This window comes from Uranotaenia lowii, chromosome 1 (genome assembly GCF_029784155.1).
Source record: "Uranotaenia lowii strain MFRU-FL chromosome 1, ASM2978415v1, whole genome shotgun sequence".
Classification (NCBI taxonomy): Eukaryota; Metazoa; Arthropoda; class Insecta; order Diptera; family Culicidae; genus Uranotaenia; species Uranotaenia lowii.
This window is the reverse complement of record NC_073691.1, coordinates 60,738,852-60,761,704: the sequence shown is the minus strand read 5'-3', so window position 1 is coordinate 60,761,704 and position 22,853 is coordinate 60,738,852. Positions and strand designations below refer to the sequence as shown.

Sequence of the window (22,853 nt, the reverse complement as noted above, 5' to 3'; positions counted from 1 at the left end):
CACCTTTAGTTTTAGAGATATGTTTAAGTTTAAAAGTATTGTAAGTTTTAAGTGATATCAATCATTGATAAATGATAAGTTATGATGATTAGAGATGATTTAAAAAAGTAAAATTCTTCAGTTGTTACAAATAACTGCAAAAACAAAAAAAAATATTTTATTAAATTGAAACCTGCAAACCTGCTTCAAAATTCAATTGGATAGAAAACTTCTTTAAAAATTGGTTAAATGGGGAAAATTAAACACATAGAAAACTTCTGTATCTGCTTTCGCATAACTTAAAACTTCCTAATTACAAAGTCTTGAGAAAAGTTGATAATTGATTTAAAACTTTTTTGATTAAAATGTTAATCCATTCCTGCGTGACGTCGTCGCAAAGTTGGCAGAACAATTTTCTGGTATATTGTAAGTAAATTTTACAGTTCATATAGCACATTAAATTAAATTTTATATAAAAATAAATTATATACAAATAAAATTTGAAATATTGCTAACGTTAATTTTATTCAAAATTTATTTGTGGTATCCCGTGAATATTATTTTAGAAAACAATCAGGCAATTTATGCAAATCTTACAATTTGCAAGCTTAAATTGATGAAAGGCTTAACACAAAGTCCCATGCTAAATTTGGGGGGATCAGACCACGGGAAAAGATTGCGTAATGAACTTGAAATTTGGAGTTATGAGAAATTTTGTTCGGAAGGAACATGAAAACCCAGTTTTGCACCATTTTCTTAAGTCTCTATCGGCCGATTTGCACTCATTCTAGTTTTTCATGAAGCTTTAATTATGACAAATATTTCATCCCTTAGCCATATCTATCCAGCCTTTTTGTGGTTCGGGATATGGTAAAAAAGATATTGAGTTTTAAAAATGAGCTTCTGAATGGTCAATTGAAAAAACATGAATTGTCGTTATTCGATGCTTAAAAACCGTTTTTAAAAATTCATAACTCTTTTATCATAACTCTAATGGAAATGCAATTTTCAGATGAAATATTGTCAAAGTTAAAGCTTTAAAAAAATTCCAACAAAAAAACGTTAATTAAGATCAAAATTATTGATGAAAATTTGGTTTATTATGTCACTCCGAACAAAATCAACATAATTTCATACAAATTTCCGATTTTTTACACGACTCATTTTGAAGTTTTTATTGTGGTATTTGAATACGGGTTTCGATTTCGATTTTCTAGTAATATTCTTTGGATGAAAATTTCAATTTTGGACAGTTTTTTTTAAATAATTTTATATAAAAAAATTAATAAAGACTTATGAATTTGTTTGATTGAAAATGTTTATCTGTAAAATATATACCATGTTTTTTTGAATCACATCGCAGTGGGGGTTTTCATATAAAAGTTGATCTATGAAGAACTTGAACTTTTTTCAATATTTTAATTAAAATCACAAATAACTACCTGCTTTATGATTTACCAAAATCCTTTGGAAAATAGAAAAGCATTAAATTTCAATGGTAGGTACTTTTTTCTCAATTCGAGTGTTCAAAAAGCGCGATTTTTTATGTTTTCATTATAGACGTTTTCAAAAACTTGCGTTTATGTGAAAAAAAGTTTCTTAGTTTCATAAAATATTCAATACTTTAATTCATTTTTTGGAACGCATTATCATGTTACACTTGTATAAAAGAAATACTTTAATAATGTTGAAGTAAACAGTCTTGAACTTTTTCGAAAAAAATGTTGAAATCAATTTGTTTTTTACTAATATATTACTAAATATCTAAAAAAGGTAACTGAATATCTGTTGATGGGAAATTAAGGTCAATAAATAGTTTTTTTATGGTGTGCAAATTATTTTTGAAAAATGAAAACTGAAAACTCGTTCTCCATTTGAGGGGTGCTTGAATTGGGTCTGTTTGGGCTGCCCATATCGGATGGAATAAAATAAGACAACCTGTCTCGTGATCGTCACACTTGAAAGAGAAATTTTATTTTTCGTTTCATCAAAAATTTCAATTTTTCCCGCGCAATTAAACAATACAAACATTAAACTGGCAATACTCAGCACAGCAAAAAACAAGCAAACGGTTCAGTACCAGGTGACCATGTGAGCTGAGATCGATCAGGGTCATATATTTTTGAAAATGGGTTGAGAAACAAGAAAGATGTAGCGATTTATTACGAGAAGTATCAAATTGAACTCAAAAGATAATTTTTTGTTGGTGCTCTCAAGAAGCGTCCATGAAAGTAATGATGCAAAGTTAAAGATTTCATGAATTCATTGTTGGTCTCAAAGTTACATGCCACCAAACTATCAATAGTACCATTTTGACATTCAGAGCGGATGAGTTTAAATTACCATACGTAGTTTAGCGGCTCCAGAGAGTTTGTTTTAAATGATGATAAACAAACGTACAAACGCAGTATTTTGAAACAATTTTATCACAATGTTTACTAATGATTTTTAGAGATACTTTGTAGTAATAATTTGGGAACTACGTCTGTTGACCGATGATCGTACTCTCTGGAGCCACTGAATCTCGTTGGATCAATTCGTTGAAAATTATTTTTAAATCGTGGATACAAAATTTAATGATGACAAAATTTTTTCTAGGCTCAATTTCATAGAAACTTTTTATTAGATAGCAAAAGATATGTTAGGTGGCTCCAGAGAGTAGCTTTTATTAATTGTGTAAGGGATATAACTCAAATCGGTTGTTTCTTAAAACTCTTATATGTTCATATTTCAGCCGAAGACTAGTTTAAAAAATCTATGCATGTTTCAGGATTTTTATACATCTTATTTGCAGTTGTTATCCCTCTTATATTTCACTGATAAATGGAATTTAGATTTAGACTCCATATTCAGATTTCCAAGTTGCCATGGAACGAGTGCATTTTAGGAATTATATTCATCAAGTTATGTCGTGAAAAGGTATATTATGAAAATGAAATAATTAATTCGGATTTCATATTTTAATTTTAGTCTGATTTGTTATTCAATTATTAGGTTTCTAATGCCAGGATAAACGAAGACTTTCAAAATGATATAGGTATTCAAATTCTCGACGTAATATCGGTTTAAACGTAGATTACCTGCCCCTTTAGCAACAATCTACTCAACGAAAGTTGGTACCGATTCCGAAAGTCATCTTCAAATCTTAGAAGCAAAAATTGAGGAAATCGTTATCCTTTAACTCAATCCGGCCGGCCGACAATATCTCCGACAAGTGATTTGAAGAGCTTTGTCAATATGATACTCCCAGATCCAAATCACACATTGGGCTGGCTTATGGCAAGTTATACACCAGGCTTCAAGTTATACTTAGCACAGGCTGACCCGATCCAAAAGCCATGTCCAAATGGAAAAGAAAGGGAGGGAGATCGGTTCCAGGCGGTCTACGTACAGAGGTACGTCTACCCCGAAAGACATGGAGAAACCAGTAATTGAATAAGTTTCATTCAACCGAACCAGAACCGTTTGCTACGTCATTCGGAAAATTGTAGGATAGGATGGCGAGGCGTCCTGTTTTGGTCTCTTCTCGCTACAAATGTATAAACACATGTAGATATATAAAAATACAATCCACACAAAGCACATGACGACGATATGGTAACAAATGGAAGTGTTAGCGGTCAGCAGAAACATAGCTGCTACATATGTTGCGACTCGGTTGGAACAAAGCTTCGGAATTTTTGCGCCCACCCCCTGTCCCCAGGAGGTGGGTAACTCTCAGGCCCCTGCTAACTGATAAAGGGATAAGCGCTACTGTACACACAACCGACACACTCAGATGAAAAAATCATTAACCGCAAAATTGTGCCAATAGCTGGTTAATTGAAATGTCCATCGGGTGCTGCGGCTGTTTCTATTCAATTTTGGTCTCAGTTTACTTCTTTTTTTCTGTGGAGCAGACAATTATTCAACAATCATCTGGCTGTTTATTGATCGGTATTTTTTGTCTGTTGATTTATGGGGTTTATTATTCAATTATTGGCACCCTTTTTCGGGATTTTTTTTTCCACGGTACATGTAATTTATTCATCTTTCATGTAATTTACACAATTTTGAAACTATTAAACGTTATTCGAATTCAAAATGCTGGAAAATTGTGGAAGATGAATAAAATGGCTAAAAAATTCCCCCAAAGCGAGTGTTAATACATATACTACGGGCCATAGATGCTGAAAGTCGGTGGCATTAGATGTTTATTTTTTTCAGACGTTTATGTACTTTTACTTTCAATGAAGTCCTCGTGTCTAGTGTTGGTAATTTTTTTGACTGTTTTAATTTCCACCAGTCTTCGGGTCTTAGGGGAGAAGCAGGCTATATGCACCTATTAAGCAAAACACTGATTTAATCAAATATTGCATCGAATATGTGTACAAAACCTTTTTTTCTATGCATTGAAGTAACTTTTATGATGAAATCTCCTTCAGTATTCATGAAAACGGTTTTATTATAACTGACCAAAACGCCGAACCTCAAACCGTGCGGGCTAAATGCGCCTATAATGTTTAGGAAAATTTTCTGCTTTTATGGAGGCAGTCTATCCACAAGAAATACTTAATCAAATCTATTTAGAGATCTTCATTTCTCAATCAAGATGTAAATTTGAGCATAGATTCGAAGTTTTAATGATAAATATAATATACATGTAATTCTATTCAACCTGTTATTTTGGGATAGAGGCATTTTACAAACATGACGAGGGCATACAAAAATATTTTCTTATTCTACTTTCTTTTCATTATGAAATCTTCATAAAAGCTTAAAATGGTTAGCCTTTTTAAGTTAATTTGAATAAGAATCAAAAACCACCAAAGTTTTTGTATTGAGTATATTTGCGTATAATTTTTAAAACCTTGTATAAATTTAAATTTTTTAAGAGTTGATAAATTCATAAAATTCTCTCCTGTCTTATGTTCAAAGCGTATCTTCCTCAAAATGCATTGATTAGGTATGTTGACTTGTCAGTCATTCCGTCAAACGGCGGTAGGCGCATTTGTCCCATTAGGCCCATTTAAGAAAACTTTCCCATACCCTAAATTGAAAATTGAAAACATACATTCGTGATTGTTGTTAACATTTTCAACACGATTTCAACGATAGTATCTCGAAATTTGATTTCAGAAACCTGATCCCAACATCAACACAATTTCCTTAAGCCCATTGGTGTTTCTAAATCTTCTTGAGAAATCAAAATTAAATTTTTGAGGTTTTATTAACGACACTTTACCATTCTTATGGCATTCGTGTCTTATAATTGAATGTGTCTGTGAGAAGTGAGATTTCACACGATAAAATTTTATTTCTAAACTACAAACTTTTCCTCGAGGAAGAATTACCCTAATAGGTTAAATGTCGTTCAAATCAGAATTAAAATGCAAAACAGAAAAATCGGTGCACAGAAATTAAATATATTTAGAATAAATATTTCTTATTCAGAAAAATATTATTTAGGTGGTGTCCAAATGCTAAGTCAGAAAAAAAATCTGATGTACAATCAACAATAAAAAAATATTTAGAATCGTTTATTAACATCAGAATTCAAAAAATGAATCAATATGTGGTATTTTGAAGATTGAAGATTAAAGACATCGACAGTTTTACTAGCGTAGGGTTACCATGTCCAAAAACGCTAAAAAGAGTACATTTTTCAAAAAAATTAAAATAAATATTCGAAAGCAGGGACAAAAATTTTTGATTTTATTTTAAGAAATCATACCAAATATGAAATTGGCTTATGAAAGGCGTTATTTCATTTTATGCTAGAATATTTTTATTTATTTTAATAATTGTAGACTTCTTTCGAGTCACATCACAAAAGAAAAAATTTTGGCTTCTTAAAATGTGATCTTCTGAACTTCTGAAGCTGTATTATAATGTTAAAAGCTGAAAATATTCGAAAATGTATCACGTGAAGAAAAGACTTCTCCAAAAATTGTGATGACTTATCTGTAGTGACCGGACGACGCATAGCTTGTTGGAAAAGCCGCGATTCGAAAGACGCGTGCTTCCTAGTCAAACATATTTTCTCAACTGATCTTTCTTCCAAACGTTCATACTCACGCAAGTTTCCAACCGACAATCGAGCACGCGTTCACAAATCGCACTAACTCGTTACACACGATCAAATTGACTTACTCAAATTCCAACTATACACCTCTGTTGACACTAAATTCTCCTTCATTTTCTCTAACCAATCCTAATCCCTACATTATCGTTATACTAAAACTACACAAAGTGAATCATTAATCATTGAAGATCATTAACAGGAAAGTTTGATAAAAATTGCGACAATTCAAAAATAAATCATTCATCAGCATATCAATTCGAATGGAATAAGCGTAAGCTAAATTAAAATAACTTCAACAATACAAAAATTCACCTTCAAACTTTTAGTTAGCACTAAAATATCCGTAAAAACTTAAAAAATGATATTTTTGTTAAAATTTAGCTTACAAAATTTAAAGTTTTCAGATAACATGAAATAAAGCTATTCAATAATGACGAATGAAGATATCTAAAAAAAAAACTCATTCACAAAATGATTTACGTTTTGAATAGAAAATATCATTGTCTTAAAAAGTATGCAGGATAGAAGTCTTTGTGTGAGATTTTTTCGCTCCAAAGATTTGAAAATATTCTCATGTTTTTAAAAGAAAAAATTAAGCCTGGATGATTCTAAGCCGAATTTAGTTTCGTTCAATCATTTCATTCACACGTCAAAATTTTAATTTTGTAACAAATGACAATTTTCCTAGATTTCTAAACTTTTCCGGATTCGCTAGCAACCCTTCGTCAACAAACCAAGTTTATAAAATACAGGATACTTAACCTCATCCTTATTTGTTTGACGAAGCTCTTCCAGACCAAAGTTCCATTCGTAATAATTCTGGCAAGAAGCTTAAATTATCGAAAAAATTGTGTTCTAAATGTATAGAAAAGCGCCCGATGCTTTCAAATATCTCGGACTCTGTTGTCAAATTCTAGTCCGAAACTCAATGCATATTGCTAGTTTTGTAATGTTTGACTTTTAATTCAAGCTTTTGAATGAATTTATACGTTGAAAGTTCGCACAGATTTTCAAGTCGAATGAAACGACTTTATACCACTGATCACACTGACATGACACTTGGAACAAAAATTCAACCATTTTCTGTCTAATTTTTTGTTGTCAGATTTTGCAGGTTCGCAATACCGACGGCAGATGGCGAACCTGAGAAATTTGACAAAAAATGCCCAGTAGGAAAAATGTACCTGTTTAGCCCGATTTTATCGTAGAAAATACCTGTTTTTTTTTAAAAGTTAGGTGACATTTCCTAACTGGGATAGCATTTCTTCAAATCGATCAATGCGCACTCTGGAATCGATATTGCGCACTTTTGGAAAAATTATCCAGCAAACGAAATCGAGTGTCCAGTCAGTATGGTCAGTGTTTATACTGCTTCCAAGGGTACGAAGATATTTGATTCAAATTCTAAAAAGCGAAAATTTGAAAAAAATCGAAAATACTTTAATTTAACGGCAAATCAGTCCAATTTGGACTGATTTGCCGTTAAATTAAAGTACCAAAACATACAGTCGAAAACTAAAAAATCAATATAAAATCGAAATTTTTTTTTAATTTTTAACTTACAAGAAGTTTACAAATATTATGATCTTGTTCTGTTTTATAAATATAATTCTTTTTGCATAACATTAAAACTTGTCAAAGCTCCGCGGTCCACAAATTGGCGTTCGCGGGCCAAATGTGTCGTTCTTGCTTCCATTCCGCATCTGACGAAGCAGGTCAGCGTCCAAATCGTGACGATAAGCAAAACCTTACGGCAAAAACAAGCTCTCGGAAGCTGTATACTACATTGTTGACAAAGTTTGAATGCGTGATAATGGACGAAGAAACCTACGCCAAGGCAGACTTCAGACAATTTCCTGGAAAAGAGAATGATAAATCGACTGGAAGGGGGAAAGGTGGCAAACATATTCAAGCATATTAAACTATCAAAGTATGCCAAGAAATATCACATTTGGCAAGCTATTCGTACCTGTGGCTTGAAAAGCGACATTTTCGTTGTAACCGGGACCGTCAACCAGGAAATTTACGTGAAAGAGTGTTCTCAAAAGTGTTGCTGCCTTTCTTGAAAAAGATGACTTGTTTGTGATGTTTGGGCCGGATTCAGCATCCTGTCATTATAAAAAAAGTGGTTTGCCGCTAAAAACATTCAGGTTGTGCCCAAGTATAAGAACCCTCCCAATACAACAGGACTTCACTCAATCGAAAAATTTTGAGCGATAGTTAAGCAGGAATTTTAGAAGGCCCAAAAAACTGTTCGCAGCGAAAAGGAGTTCAAATCAAACTGGCGTTCTGCGGTGAAGAAAGTGATTAAGGTGACTGTACAAAATCTGATGGCAGGTGCCTAACGAAAGGCTCGCCGATTTGGATGAAGTCGACCGAAATCTTAACTGAGTATTTTTTCAGACTGTTATACATATTTAAGCTCAAATAGAAACATACTTTGATTTTTTAATAAACAAATAATCGATTCACACGCAATTTACTTTTATCACTTTTAAATCTAAACACCCTTAATATACTGCTTGAATTAAAATAAATCCATCCATTGATGTTCTTTCATCCGAAAAAATAATAAACTAGATCAAAAAAGTCTTATCAACAAATACATTTTACGATAATTGTGCCGTTTAGTTTATCCAAATTGTAAATAAATTAAAAAACAAACGCAAAAAATGATTTTTTTTGCAACACTAAAGATTTTGATTGGATAATTCTTCCACTGAGCATGCTTCGAAAATAAATATAAAAAACCTCGCTGATTTGCAAAACCATTTAAATAACAACTTTATTGAAATACATATAGCTTTGATTCAGTCTTAAAATGTTTTCAAATTTAGGAAAAACGGTTGAAGTGTGTAAAACTTTTATACTACCTCAAAATTAAACTCGAACCAATACGATATATTTTAGACCTTAATGATTTATAAACACTCGAAAATCGAACCAGTCTCATCCCAAGTAACATCAAAAGTTTCAAAGCCGGCTACTAGACAATGTTTTGGTTTTATAAGGGACACGATAAGTCTAATAAAACTGTCGGTGTTACTTGAGATATTTATATACCGGTTGATGATTTAAAGGGGGATACGGTCAAAATTTGGTCAATATCAATTTGACGTATTTCTTCAATTTTGCATTAAAAAAAAACCTGAACACCCCTGATTTTGAAAGTGTGTGTGTGTAGAATGTTGCTCCTATTTTGATTTTGGAATTCACTCTTCAGTTGTCAAAATGCCGTCCAAGGAAGAAGAGCAGCGTATCAAAATTTTGCTCGCGCATCGCGAAAATCCGAGCTACTCGCACGCAAAGCTGGCAAAATTGCTAAAAGTTGCCAAACCAACCGTTACAAATGTAATTAAAGTGTTTGGGGAACGTTTGTCGACAGCCAGGAAGTCTGGATCGGGGGGAAATCGAAAACCGGAAGCCGCTGAGACGACAAAGAGAGTTGCCGGTAGTTTCAGGCGAAACCCTAACCTCTCTCTCCGAGATGCCGCAAATAAGCTGGGTGTATCGTCTACAACGGTTGCCTTGGACCGAGTGAATTTTAGGAATTATGTTCGTCAAGTTATGTCGTGAGACGGAATACTATGTGAATAAAAAAATAAAAGTATCGTCTACAACCGTGCACCGAGCCAAAAAATCGAGCCGGACTTTCGACTTACAAGAAGGTAGTGACTCCAAATCGCGATGGTAAACAAAATACGACGGGCAAAGCGCGATCCCGGAGGCTGTACACGACGATGCTGACGAAGTTTGACTGCGTGGTAATGGACGACGAAACCTACGTCAAAGCCGACTACAATCAGCTTCCGGGACAGGAGTTTTATACGGCAAAAGGAAGGGGAAAGGTAGCAGATATTTTCAAGCACATGAAACTATCAAAGTTCGCGAAGAAATATCTGGTTTGGCAAGCCATCTGTAGCGATGGCTTGAAAAGCAGCATTTTCATAGCTTCCGGGACTGTCAACCAAGAAATTTACGTGAAAGAGTGTTTGAATAAACGTCTGCTGCCTTTCCTGAAGAAACACGGTTGTTCCGTACTGTTTTGGCCGGATTTGGCATCTTACCATTACGGTAAAAAGGCCATGGAGTGGTACGCCGCCAACAACGTGCAGGTGGTTTCCAAAGACAAGAACCCTCCCAACATGCCAGAGCTCCGCCCAATTGAGAAATACTGGGCTATTGTCAAGCGGAACCTAAAGAAGACCTAAAAACTGCTAAGGACGAGCAGCAGTTCAAGGCAAACTGGCTTTCTGTGGCGAAGAAGGTGGACAAGGTTGCTGTACAAAATCTGATGGCAGGGGATAAGCGTAAGGCCCGGCAATTCGGATTTGGAAAAGCGGAAGCCTAACTGAATATTTTTCCTGAATTTTATACTAATTAAACTTGAAAAAGAAATTCAATTCGATTTTTTAAATAAACGATTTCACCGATTTACACGCGTTTCCCTTGAACAAATTTTGACCGTATCACCCCTTAATATACCTAATTGCTGTATACGAGAATATATAGCATGGCGACCGTCAAAAAAGTGGGCGCTCAGTTCAACTACACCCAATTCAGCATTTGCATACGGAATCATTTCCAAGCATTAAGTGGCATATCAAGTATACCCTCATACATTTCTCGTCAATGGTTCAATTAAATTCCTTAGAGAAGGTTTTCCAACGTCTGTGAATCAATGGACACTTGTGTTCCAAATGTTTACCACACAACACAAAAACCGCAATTATCACGAAAGATATTGTTCACCCGACCGACTTCCAACTCGAATCAGCTCATAGCTTCGGAAGGAATATTTTAACCCACAAAACACGTACGGTACGAGCTCAGCTCCATATGGAATGAGCTATTTATTATATTGCGGTGGCACCTCTCTTCTTCTTGTTCTGTTCGTTCGTCTTTGCCATTCATTCCGCGGAATGATGACAGTGCCAGAACAAAGTGGTTGAAATTGCCACATTTACCACACCAGCCAATCCAAACATCATTTAGCAATATCATCATCGTCATCGCCGTCATCTTCCAGAGAGCTCAATTCTCGACGAGGCAAAAGTGGCTGAATAAATCCATTTCATTCACTAATTCTCGGGAACTGTCAGTCTGTGGGGTCTGTGGCCAAAAAAGGGGGGAAATTTGTCTGACGGATAGGTGGTACCAATCACACCGTGGGCTGCTGCTGTTGATGCTGACTGATGGAGGACTCCCGCTTCTTCAAGCTGCTACGTGCGGTGCTTTTATTTGGCAAACATTCGCGCACCAATACACACTCAATTCTTGGGAACAAAAGACAGTTGTTGTGGAGAAGCTTCAACAAATAAAGCCGCAACAATAGCAACAGCATCGGCCAGGCAGAAGCGCACGGCAAGCGATCTACTAGCAAAAAGATAACAATAACAATGATTCCCGAAGTGTTTCTGTGTATGTGTGGATGCGTGGGCGAGTCCATCCAGTTGCTTCAGTAAATTGCTTCATCGGGATGCTGCTGCCGGCTGCGGCTTTGAAAGATCGATTCAATGAGCTTACTACCAGGGAAGCTGCGTGGGAGAGCAGAGAACCCTTATTAAAAGTATACTTTCAAAGCTTATCAATGAAATTATTATTATGGTTTTACGGGAAAAGGAATGGTTTTGTTCAATAGACTCAATAAACTGTTCAATTTACGGATTAAAAAGAGACACGCTTGTTTTAAATTACCAAGCGGAAATTGTATTGAAATTTTTAATTGAATGATTTGTAGGCACTAGGGCGTCAAAATATTACGTTGAAAATGAGCAATCAACGCAGGTTTCAGTGGTGGATTAGAGTTATCGTTTATTCACTTTATTTGTCATATCCTTAAATAACTACTTATGTAATAAGCGATGGCCGTTAACATTGCTACACTGAAATGGTATCCTCACTTATTAATGTTCTCAATTATGTGTGATACTCTGAGATAACCATTCAGAATATCTGGCAACACGGCTGCGTTACCACGAACCTTACTGGAGTACTTTTGCTTAATCGTGTGATGATGTGAACATTTCTAGAGTTTGTTTTGATAAGGTCGTATGAACCAATACAAATAAAATTGAGTTATTTGCTGCAAACGATTCATAAACATGTACCATCATGTCACCATCTACCGCCCAGTTAAGCGGTTTTTCAACTTCAAACATGTGTAATAAAAAAACGACTGCAGATTTTTATTCGCTTTCTTTTCCAATACATCTCAAAACTGCTCTACTTTCAATTAAAAATTTAGTGGAATGCGAAAAATGTGCGCTTTTCAAAATAATTGACTAAATTTTGAGGTGTTCAACTGGCCCTATTACCGCCCACTCGACTTTTTTGGGTATCAATAAGGTTTTCTTAAGGAAAAACTATCTAACAACACGGAAACTGTTCTTTTTAGTATTTTCCATGTAACGAGCTGTCAAAAGCATTTTGAGGAACTTGAGAGAATACATTTTGTGAAATTTTTCCCGCAAATTTTTGACAAATTGTAACAAAGTGCGTTGACTGACAAAATGATGATTCCAGGCAAACAGCCTCAAGTAACCGGTTACTTTCAGCGATAAAACATCATTTTCTAACATAATCGAACTAAATTCTTCTTATAATTTACACATTTGACACAATACATGCGTTAAAAACAAAGAAATTGTGCGTGACCGGTCATTAGGAACCCACACTATTTTTTAAACACCAATTACCGCCCTTCACTAAACGCTTCAAAAAACAACAACTATTGAAAAAATCGGAAATTTTTCGATGCAAATCTATTCTACGAAAATAAAACTATCGTTTCAAGTCGATTTTAGGTGAAATAGGTACTATCTTGAAAACAAAAACCCTTTTTGCCCTAGGAGTACAGTAATGCTTAGTTCGCTAACAGGCGTCGAATTCAACAATTTGACCGGAAACCAAAAACTAAACATTTAATTTCTGGCTATAGTTGTCATAATTAAGTGATGTTTTTTCAGTGAAATGATCGAACAATGATGCCGACACAGAACACAGGTCTTATTTTTGGAGAAAACATCCCAGTTTTTTCAAAATACAAACAAAAGGGTGATTTTGGGCGGTAAATGGTGTCTGGGCGGTAGATGGTGACATGATGGTACTTTATCTTTGGTAAAACATTGGTTTCAATTTATCCTTAAATAACTTTCAAACAATGATTTGAAAATAGGACGCATGATGGCTTTCTCATTTTCGGGTGCAATTTGATTTTTGCGAATTTTCTCTGCACTGGGTTAGCGTGCAAAACAAAGGTCGCAACAAAACAGTTGGTTCTTGCGACGTTTCGGTGAGTGTTAAACGTTTGAGATTTTCATTGAAAATAGTTATCAATGATGATTCCAGGTATTTTAAGAGGATGAATGATTCCATTTTTAAGCTGGGTAAGTTGAATGAACGATAGTTTCATGGCTAAACAAATCTTAACTTCATATTTTGTTACCACACAGCGGCAATTAGTTTCGGGAAAGTTTCCGCACTTGATCGGAAAGAGTAGTAACCAGCAATTTACATCCGAATGGAAACCTGATGGACAGTTCCTCGCAGCACCGATATTAGGAGGCTGCAGCGATGGAGAAAAGATTGGAGCTGGAAGCCGGTCAACATTTGGACAAAGCCTGCTCTCTACAATTGTTGTGCAATTCATGGGAAGATTTTGTAGAGCGCATATCACCCACAGGGATCCGAACAGTACTCCAAGGATTCAAATGTTAGTCTATTTTGAGGTGCTCGGAAAATTTCCACATATGAAGAATCCTCCCAAATCACATGCCTATAATGAAGCCTTTTTTCAGAAAGTAATATCATGTTGGAACTTAAGTAATTGGAGCACGTGAGCAGGAATATGCTAAGTGTAAGATAAAACAAATCAAATTTTAAGATAAATTGTATCTACTTGCAAAACGACGTTTACGCCAAACACGTCATGCAGAAGGTTGTAGGTGCATAATCATACGAACAACTAAATTAAAATATTTATTGAATACATTAGCTTGTTTCTTATCTATCTTTTAATTGCATATCAAATTTCTAGACAATACTAAGCCATATTTTAGAATGTAGGATTAAAAATGTGGTGTAAAACTTCAGCTGCTATTTTCTCGAAACAACTCAGGTGGTTTATACGACCCAATCAAAACAAACTCTATGGTGTGCTTACAAAAATCAGCTGTCATCAGCAATCATCAATTCTACACTCAGAGGAAATCTTATTATAAATTTCATAAGATACATCTTATGAACCGCTTTTTTGTGTCCAAACTAATATTTTATAAGAGTCTTATGAAATTCTTTCAATATTCATACGAAGTTCTTATGAAAAATAGAAGAAGCTGCATTGTGAAAATTAATGAACACATTAATTCCATCAGCCATTTTCTCGTCGTCGTACCAAGCACTAACCAGTTGTGGAGCCATTAGTTTTTCTCAAAGTTGAAAGTGATTTTGTTATTCTACATGGTAAGTTAATTTTTTGTAAACGTTCCAATTATTTATTAACGTAAATCCATATTTTTATTTTTACTTTTCAGCATGTTAACCGGCGAAAAGGATAAGTTCAATAGACCGGGTGCGGCAGAATGACTGTTGGAACCGTGCCTTGATGTGCTGCTTATGGTGATCATGATGTAATTGTAAACAAATAACAAATTACACAGAAAATAAACTGAACGCTTTTAACATCAATTATTTTGATATTTTCTCATCAAACGTAAAATTTTCTGTTTCCATAAGACCCTCTTATGTAAAGCAACAACCTTTCATTGAAGCAGGTGTTCATCTGAAGAATTCATTCGCTTCATAAGATAATCTTATGAATTTCATAGATTTTTCTTATGGCGCCACTTCATAAGAGAATCTTACGGTATATATAATAGTATTTTTCTGAGTGTATTGTTTGCAATTGCGAATTGGCTGGAAAAAGTGGAAACAAAAACAAACAATGTTTTGGTTTCAACGGCGGAACAGTAGAATCTTCTGCTGCCCGGAAATCGTTCGCTTGCCGGAGGATCTGAACCAAACGGTGAGTTTCAACAGATTTGGTATTTATCTGGTCAAATATCTTTGAAATATCTCAGTTGTTTTCAAGGTCTCCATACTTTACATATGAGCGCTAATAACCATGGCAGCTTTGCCTACTAGAGACACGTCGCATACGTCGCGACGTTAAAAATCAGGACGACGCATCGCGAGAGTCCAAGGAGACTTGAAGCATGCGATTGATGGCCTGAGAAAAATGAACAGTAAATAGCGTTAACAATGTTTTGTACTACAGGGCAATTGAACTGCTACATTACTTCAACAGTAATTATTTTGTTGCACACGAAACAGTATTGAACGACCCCTCGTCGCTTTGTTTACATCAAGTCTTAGCTATCATTGGATGTAAGTGTTACTTTTGTAATCAGGTGTTATCCGGAAAAATGGATCTCGAACAGAAACGTAGCGCTGTGGTTGCCTTGTTCCTAGCTGGCAATCGGCAGAAGCACACAGTTCGTGAGCTATCCGATATAAGTGTGTGCAGAAGTTTTGTATACCGTACAGTTAAAGGATACCTGGAGACTGGAAGTGCAAAAATAGAGTATGGTGGAGGACGCCGACCTACTGTGGTGACACCTGCCATAACGAACATCGCCAAGAAGCGCCTTATGAGAAATCCTCTTCGTAGGGCCGCACAGTGGTCCAATTCTCAAAAAAGCTGACAAAAACTCTGTTTTCAACAATTTTTGCTCTGAAACTTTTCAAAATTGTTCAATTATCATAATTTCACAAAAATAACAAATTATTTTCATATTTTCTTTGAAATTTCTTTTTTTATTGTAAGATTTCGAAAAATTAAATTTATTTTAATATCTCAGTAAGTAAATTCTTGTATTAATATTTTCCAACAGATTGCTGAAAAATCTATCACATCCTAGAAAGGTTAATTGAATCTAAAATTATCTCAAAACTACAATACATATGAAATTAAATCAATACAGATTGACCTGACATTTATATTTAAATTTATTTCATATTTTTAAAATATTACCATAAAAGTTTCTAACAATTTTTAAAGTTTCAATTGGTTCTCATGAATATTGAACAGCAAAAAAGGTTCTATAATTTGAAAAATAACCAGAAGAATATTTGAGAAACCGTAATTTAATTATGTTTTGGGAGTTTTCCTAATAGTAAAAATAACACAGAAATTCATACTGATAGTGCTTCAAAATATGAAAAGGATGTTTTATGAATGGATTTTTGAGAAAAATCAACCTAGAGATCCAATTAAATATCAATTTAGTACGTGATCCGGGACGTTATTGGCTTAGAAGTCAAATTTGATGAAAAAAGTGGTTCAACTCCTTGACGTCGTTCTCCAAAAATGGCAAATAAAGGCAGCCCAATTTGCCATATTTTGTAGCCCAGAAATGTGGGAATTTATCCAACGTAAAATTAGAGTGGAGTTATGTGGAGTTTTTTTTTAATCTCTTGTTGAAGTTATAAAATTCAAAATATTTATCGTTTTTTGCAACTAAATTCCATATAAAAAATTTCAACTTTATTCCAAATCACAAATTTTTATTAGATAATGTGTAAAATATGCCTAACAAAAATATAAAAATAATTGCAAAGCAATATACATTCGCGATTTGAATATCTATTCATTTTTCAATGTAAGCAAATCTTTGCGAATTTTTCAAAAAATATTCAATCTTTTCTTAGCATTTTTTGAGAACTCCGAAAGGGGTAAACTTAAGACTATTATTTTCATGGTTTCATTTAGCTAGAAAATGCCGGAACACGATGAAATATATGGATAGATAATTATGAGCGCTTCAAAAATCGACTTTCTGCCAGCTTTTCTGGGTTTTGGACCACTGTGGGCCGCCACTAAATTGGCAGAGGATCTCAAGTCGTCATAATCCAAAAGGAAGGTTGAAGAATATCGTGTTTACCGACGAGAAACTCTCCACCGTACAGCAGTTCGTGAATAAGCAGAACGACAGAGTTTGGTTGCCAGGCAGATCACGAAGCCATGAGGACTTGCTGACGGCCAACCGACGACAGAAACCAGCATCGGTGATGGTTTGGGCCGGAATCACCCGTGATGGGTGGACTCCGCTGGTTTTTGTCCCTGAAGGAGTGAAGATCAACCAAAATACATATCGGGAACTAGTTCTACAGAATGTCGTCGAACCCTGGGCACGTCACATTCTGATTCCAGGGATTTGGTTTTTCCAATAGGATCAGGTGCCGGCTCACAAAGCGAAGAAATGGCCGAAGTTGGAGGCCGAAGTCTGCTCTAAGAAACATGAAGGTGTGGAGGTCCTGAAGCGACATCTCGTGGCAGCCTGGGATAAAATACCACAAGAACACTTTCGGGCCTCATACAATGCGTTTTTTGACCGTTTGTGGCGAGTGGTTAAAGTCAAGGACGAACAAGTCGAACTTTACCAGTGAATTTTGAAAAAGTAATTTGTTTTCAAGAGAAATTGAAAGAGTTTGAAATAAAAAGTTGTTGTTTTGATCAATTTACCTCCCTATATGTTTATTTTAATGTAACACTTCAATTGCCGGATCCTGTACATTGAAATCGCCTACTGGACTGAAAAAAGAATAACAAACCAGCGAATAGGCAAAATTTTCCAGTATGTTTAGATAACGTGCCGCTATTAGCCTACCCCCATTCTGCATCGATTGGAATTTTGTGTTTCAGACGTCGCTTCTTTTACATGTACATAGGTTCACTAGTGATAGCCAAAGTCAATGGGATCTTCTTCTGTAGCTGCTACGATCCGCTTGACACGTGTTTGTCACGCAACAATGACGAGGAGAGCTAATAGTAAAAACCCACATCCACCAGTTTATTGGTCGAGTGAGGAAATCGCGAATTTGTGCAGAGCAGAGAGCACGAACTCAAACGGAGAGAGACGAGCGCAGGCCGCTTTTTAAAAATGCATAAATAAACCTCTGCAAGGAAGTTAAAGAAAGTAAAAAGGCATGGAAACTTTCTCTTAATGCCAATGACTGACCATGGGTGATGCCTACAGGATAGTCATGGCAAAGAACAAAATTGGTAGCGCACACCCTGAAATGGGCTCAACAAACTGAAGAAAATAACGAGAGAGCCGTTCCCTCAACATAATCACATTGTGTTGAGGGAACAGCTCTCTCTTTATTGCTCTCAGTTTGTTAGGGCACAAGTCCCGTACGACTAGGATACGAACGAGGAGTTAATATCAGTGGAAGAACTGCGCGACATCGAAAAATCCCTTCAGCTGAAAAACGCTCCGGGTCCAGATGGTATCCCGAACATTGCAGTTAAGGCCGCGATAATGGAATTTCCCGAAAGGTTCCGATCGTCACCGCTAATTTCTATTGAGGAAAGGATGTTTCCGGAGGTTTGGAAACGGCAGAAGCTGATTCTGCTGCTCATATCAGGAAGCCACTGAGGAACTCATCGGCATACTGGACAATATGCCTGCTGGATACGGTTGGAAAGGTTCTGAAAAAGGTGATCTTGAATCGTATCCAGCGGTACACCGAGGGCGAGGTCTTATTGACCAACAATCAATTCGGCTTTTGAAAAGGGCAATGCACAGTCGAAGCCATTCCAAATGTCATCGAAACGGCTGATAAAGCCAGACTCAAGAAGAGAAGAGGGGATCCTTTTTGTGCAGTAGTAACACTGGACGTGCGTTACACCTTCAATAGTGTCAGCTGGGCAGCGATTGCATCTTCGCTTATAAAAAATGAGGTTATCGAAATATCTCTACGAATCTATCTCTACGAGCGAAGGATTTCAGGAAATGGATGTTGCAGCTGGAGTACCGCAAGCGGTTCTGTGAGGATGGGGTGCTAACATTGAGCCTGCTAGAGGGAGTAAAGTTGGTTGGTTTCGCGGACGACGTCGTGCTACTAACCAGTGTAACCAGCAGAAGCTTAACAGTATACACAGGCGAATGAATTTGCGGGTCATCTGTGCACATAGTTTCGTCGAAGGCTGCATGCGTTGTTGCGGGAATCACGCAAAACGTGAGAACACGAGCCATGGATATCTTCATGACCAACTGGCAGCAGCTGTGGAACAGCTCAGAAAGGGGACCCATCGTTTGATCCCAAATATCAAGGAGTGGGTGGAGAAAAAGTATGGCGAAGTGGATTTCTACATGACGCAATTCCTAAATGGTAATGGATGCTTCATGAAGTATCACATCGTTCGTGAAGGACACCTTTGCCAAGAAAACTCAAACAGACGCCATTTACACAGATTTCTCTGCTGCATTCGATAAGGTGAACCACGATATTGCCATCGCAAAGCTCGAACGTTTAGGCTTCTGTGGTTTCCTACTAGATTGGTTTCGGAGTTACCTAATAAGACGAAAGTTATCCGTTCGTACTGGTGAATCCTTTTCTAGGCAGTTCGTTGCTTCTTCAGGAGTGCCTCAAGGAAGTCATTTGGGACCGATCATTTTCGTGATCTATTTTAATGATGTACTCTCACTGTTCGATGGCACAAAACTCGCATATGCCTATGACCTGAAACTTTTTCACACCATTAACGGCCAAGACGACATCAACTTCCTTGCCCTTGAACCGCAGTAAATGCTCGGTAATATCTGTGACCGTTCACTATGTTACGGCCACGCTTGCAAAGATGCACCCAGGGGAGCTGACCAAATCATTTATTTAGTAAGGAGGTTAGGGTAGATATAAGGAAATTTCACAGCAAAGCTACAAATTAAAACCGTAATTAAAAATTCTATAAATAAATAAATAAATAAAAAAAGTGAAATTTCATAAGAAAAGCTAAGAACTGCAGGAGAATGGCACAAATAATTAAAATACACAATACACATGACAGGTACTGTAAACAGCTTTTTACAACACCACACGAACCACGACACACCCCTGAATACTCCAGGAGTCGTTAAATGCGATTTAGACGAGTCGGGAGGAAAATCCAAGAGGAGGGAAAACTGCGATCAGCAACTTCCTCTTCCACTTGGATCGAGACCTCGAGGCAGCTAACACCCAAAAATCTAAGCTGCAGTGCAGAAAGTTATACTTTTATAAGTGTCTCGCGCGGTATTACGGGACGTCTTTACCCGTCGCGTGGATCCGAGTGAAAAGAGACTGAAGCCGCGATAGCGCCAATTACTATCGGGCACAGCCGGAAAAACTACCGAAATTTACCGAATCCGGGTTGAGTGACCTGTTCTCCGTGTTGGGCTATTCCACGAGGTTGAGACTGGGACCGCGATAGCGCCAAGGTCTATCGGGTCCAGGAACGGGAACAGAAGGGACTGGAAACTAGGAGCAGGGAGTCCTTCTATCGGGCAGAATCGAGCTGGTAAACCGAGTCGACTGTCACAGGACCAAGGCCGTTGGAGGTTCCAAGAGGTACCGTGGTTGTAGAATCGGTGCACACATATCTCTCTGAAGTCTGGAGTTTGGCACCGAGGTACCGAATTCCCCAGTAGAGCGTGGGTGGTCTTACCCGCGGTGACCACGGAAGGTGGTACTAGACCAAGCAACGGAGAGCCAAGGCAAGCAGCAGCGCGCATCGACGGGCCCTTACACGACACATCAGTTAGGGAACAAGCGCAGGTTAGGGATTCAGGGAAAGTGCCAAAAAGTAAAGTTAGCCTAATAAATGGTTTGGTTCCGGCACTCTAACTCTGAGTTTTTACTTGGGCTAGTGAGCCGACCCTGGGTGCTTATTTGAAGAGTCCATGTGACTGAGCGGGCTGTAACATAAGGGATTGTTACATATCGTTTACCCGTAAGCGACATCCTCTTCATGCAGAGTACATCCTCGGAGACCAAACCATCATACGGGTGGACCATATCAACGATCTGGGCGTTATTCTCGACCGACGGCTAGCGTTCAAGACTCATACGAACTATGTCGTCGACAAAGCTTCTTCAGGTTTGGCGAACTCGCCGGCCACTCGGAGCTCGAAATGAACCCTGGAAAATGTTGCGAAATCCAAAGTTGGGTTTTCTTCGCTTTGGAAAAAAATTTTGACGTGCCCACGGTTTGACGACATTCTGTGGAACTAGTTCCCGATATGTATTTTGGTTGATCTTCACTCCTTCAGGGACAAAAACCAGCGGAGTCCACCCATCACGGGTGATTCCGGCCCAAACCATCACCGATGCTGGTTTCTGTCGTCGGGTGGCCGTCAGAAAGTCGGCATGGCTTCGTGATCTGCCTGGCAACCAAACTCTGTCGTTCTGCTTATTCACGAACTTCTGTACGGTGGAGAGTTTCTCGTCGGTAAACACGATATTCTTCAACATTCCTTCCGCGGTCCTCTTCAGCAGCGCCTTCGCTCTTTTTACCCGTTCTTGTTTCTGCTTCACTGTAAGGTCTTGAATCGATATGTAGAGATCCTCTGCCAATTTAGTGGCACTACGAAGAGGATTTCTCTTAAGGCGCTTCTTGATGATCTTCGCCATGGCAGGTGTCACCACAGTAGGTCGGCGTCCCCCACCATACTCTATTTTTGCACTTCCAGTCTCCAGGTATCTTTTAACTGTACGGTATACAAAACTTCTGCACACACTTATATCGGATAGCTCACGAACTATGTCCTTCTGCCGATTGTCAGCTAGGAACAAGGCAACCACAGTGCTACGTTTCTGTTCGAGATCCATTTTTCCGGATAACACCTGATTACAAAAGTAACACTTACATCCAATGATAGCTATGACTTAATGTAAACAAAGCGACGAGGGGTCGTTCAATACTGTTTCGTGTGCAACGAAATAATTACTGTTGAAGTAATGTAGCAGTTCAATTGCTGGACCCTGTATGACTGATTACAAAAAAAAGGCGAATTTAAGTTGGCCACATTTTGATCGTAACACCATTTATTTGAGCTTTGAGCTAATTTAAGACTATTAAATAAAGTAATACTGCATTTTATTCAAAAGGCTTTACTGGCTTATTAAAGTCCTTGCTAAGCTAATTCGAACACTTATTCAGTAATCACGCAGTGATTTGAAACATCAATCCCCCTTACTTAGCACAGCATAAACAACATTTCATAGTCGCCATCGCCGGGAGCCATTCGGGTAATCAGAATCCCCGAATTTGCGGGATACGGTGTGCAGTGTTAGCTTACCATCATTGATTCGCAAAATCCGGGAATGGAATTCTGCCCGGCCAGGCAACCAGTCAGGAATCACACAGCTCAATCCCACACGCCCGGTTATAAATCATTCATTCGTTCATTCATTCATTCAACAAAGACCCAGCCAGCCTCCGAATCAGTTAGTCTACGTAGGAAGTGTTCCGGTGCCAAAAGGGTGGGACGACGACGGAAAATCGACCACAAATCCAGTCCATCAGTTCTCTGGTTCCTAATTGCCTTGCCGACAGATAATCTAATAAACAACCACATCACACAAAAACCGAAAGCCGCCGGCTTTGAACCGCACACTCCCTGTCGGAATTCGAAATGGCAGACACCGGAAGACGGGAGGTTGAAAAGGGTGACTTGGGTCTGGAGGCTCAGGGCATCATCATCTCGTTACGTCCGAGTATGCTGGCAGGCTGTCTGACTGGCCCCTTCCGAAGTCAATAAAATCCTGAACGGTTTGTCCGAGGAGTGAGTCTCTTGGCCAAGGAATCGTTTGGTTGGACCCTTAATCTCCATCCAATGTTCCTCGGACCCTCTTTCGGCATCCTAAATTGAACCATTATGATAAATGGTCCAAATGGAAGGGAGGAAGAAACCAGTCAGACAAAGGCTGTTCGGGGTTTGTTCTCTCTCTCGGATAAGACGATAGGATTACAAATGGCAGCAAACCG

The 22,853-nt window shown here is 37.5% G+C and overlaps 1 protein-coding gene across 1 annotated transcript in view; it reads right to left on the bottom strand.

Annotated features, from left to right (window-relative positions):
* LOC129749690 (dopamine receptor 2-like) overlaps positions 1–22,853 on the bottom strand; it is a 660,001-nt gene that overhangs the window by 334,624 nt on the left and 302,524 nt on the right. The window lies entirely within an intron of this gene.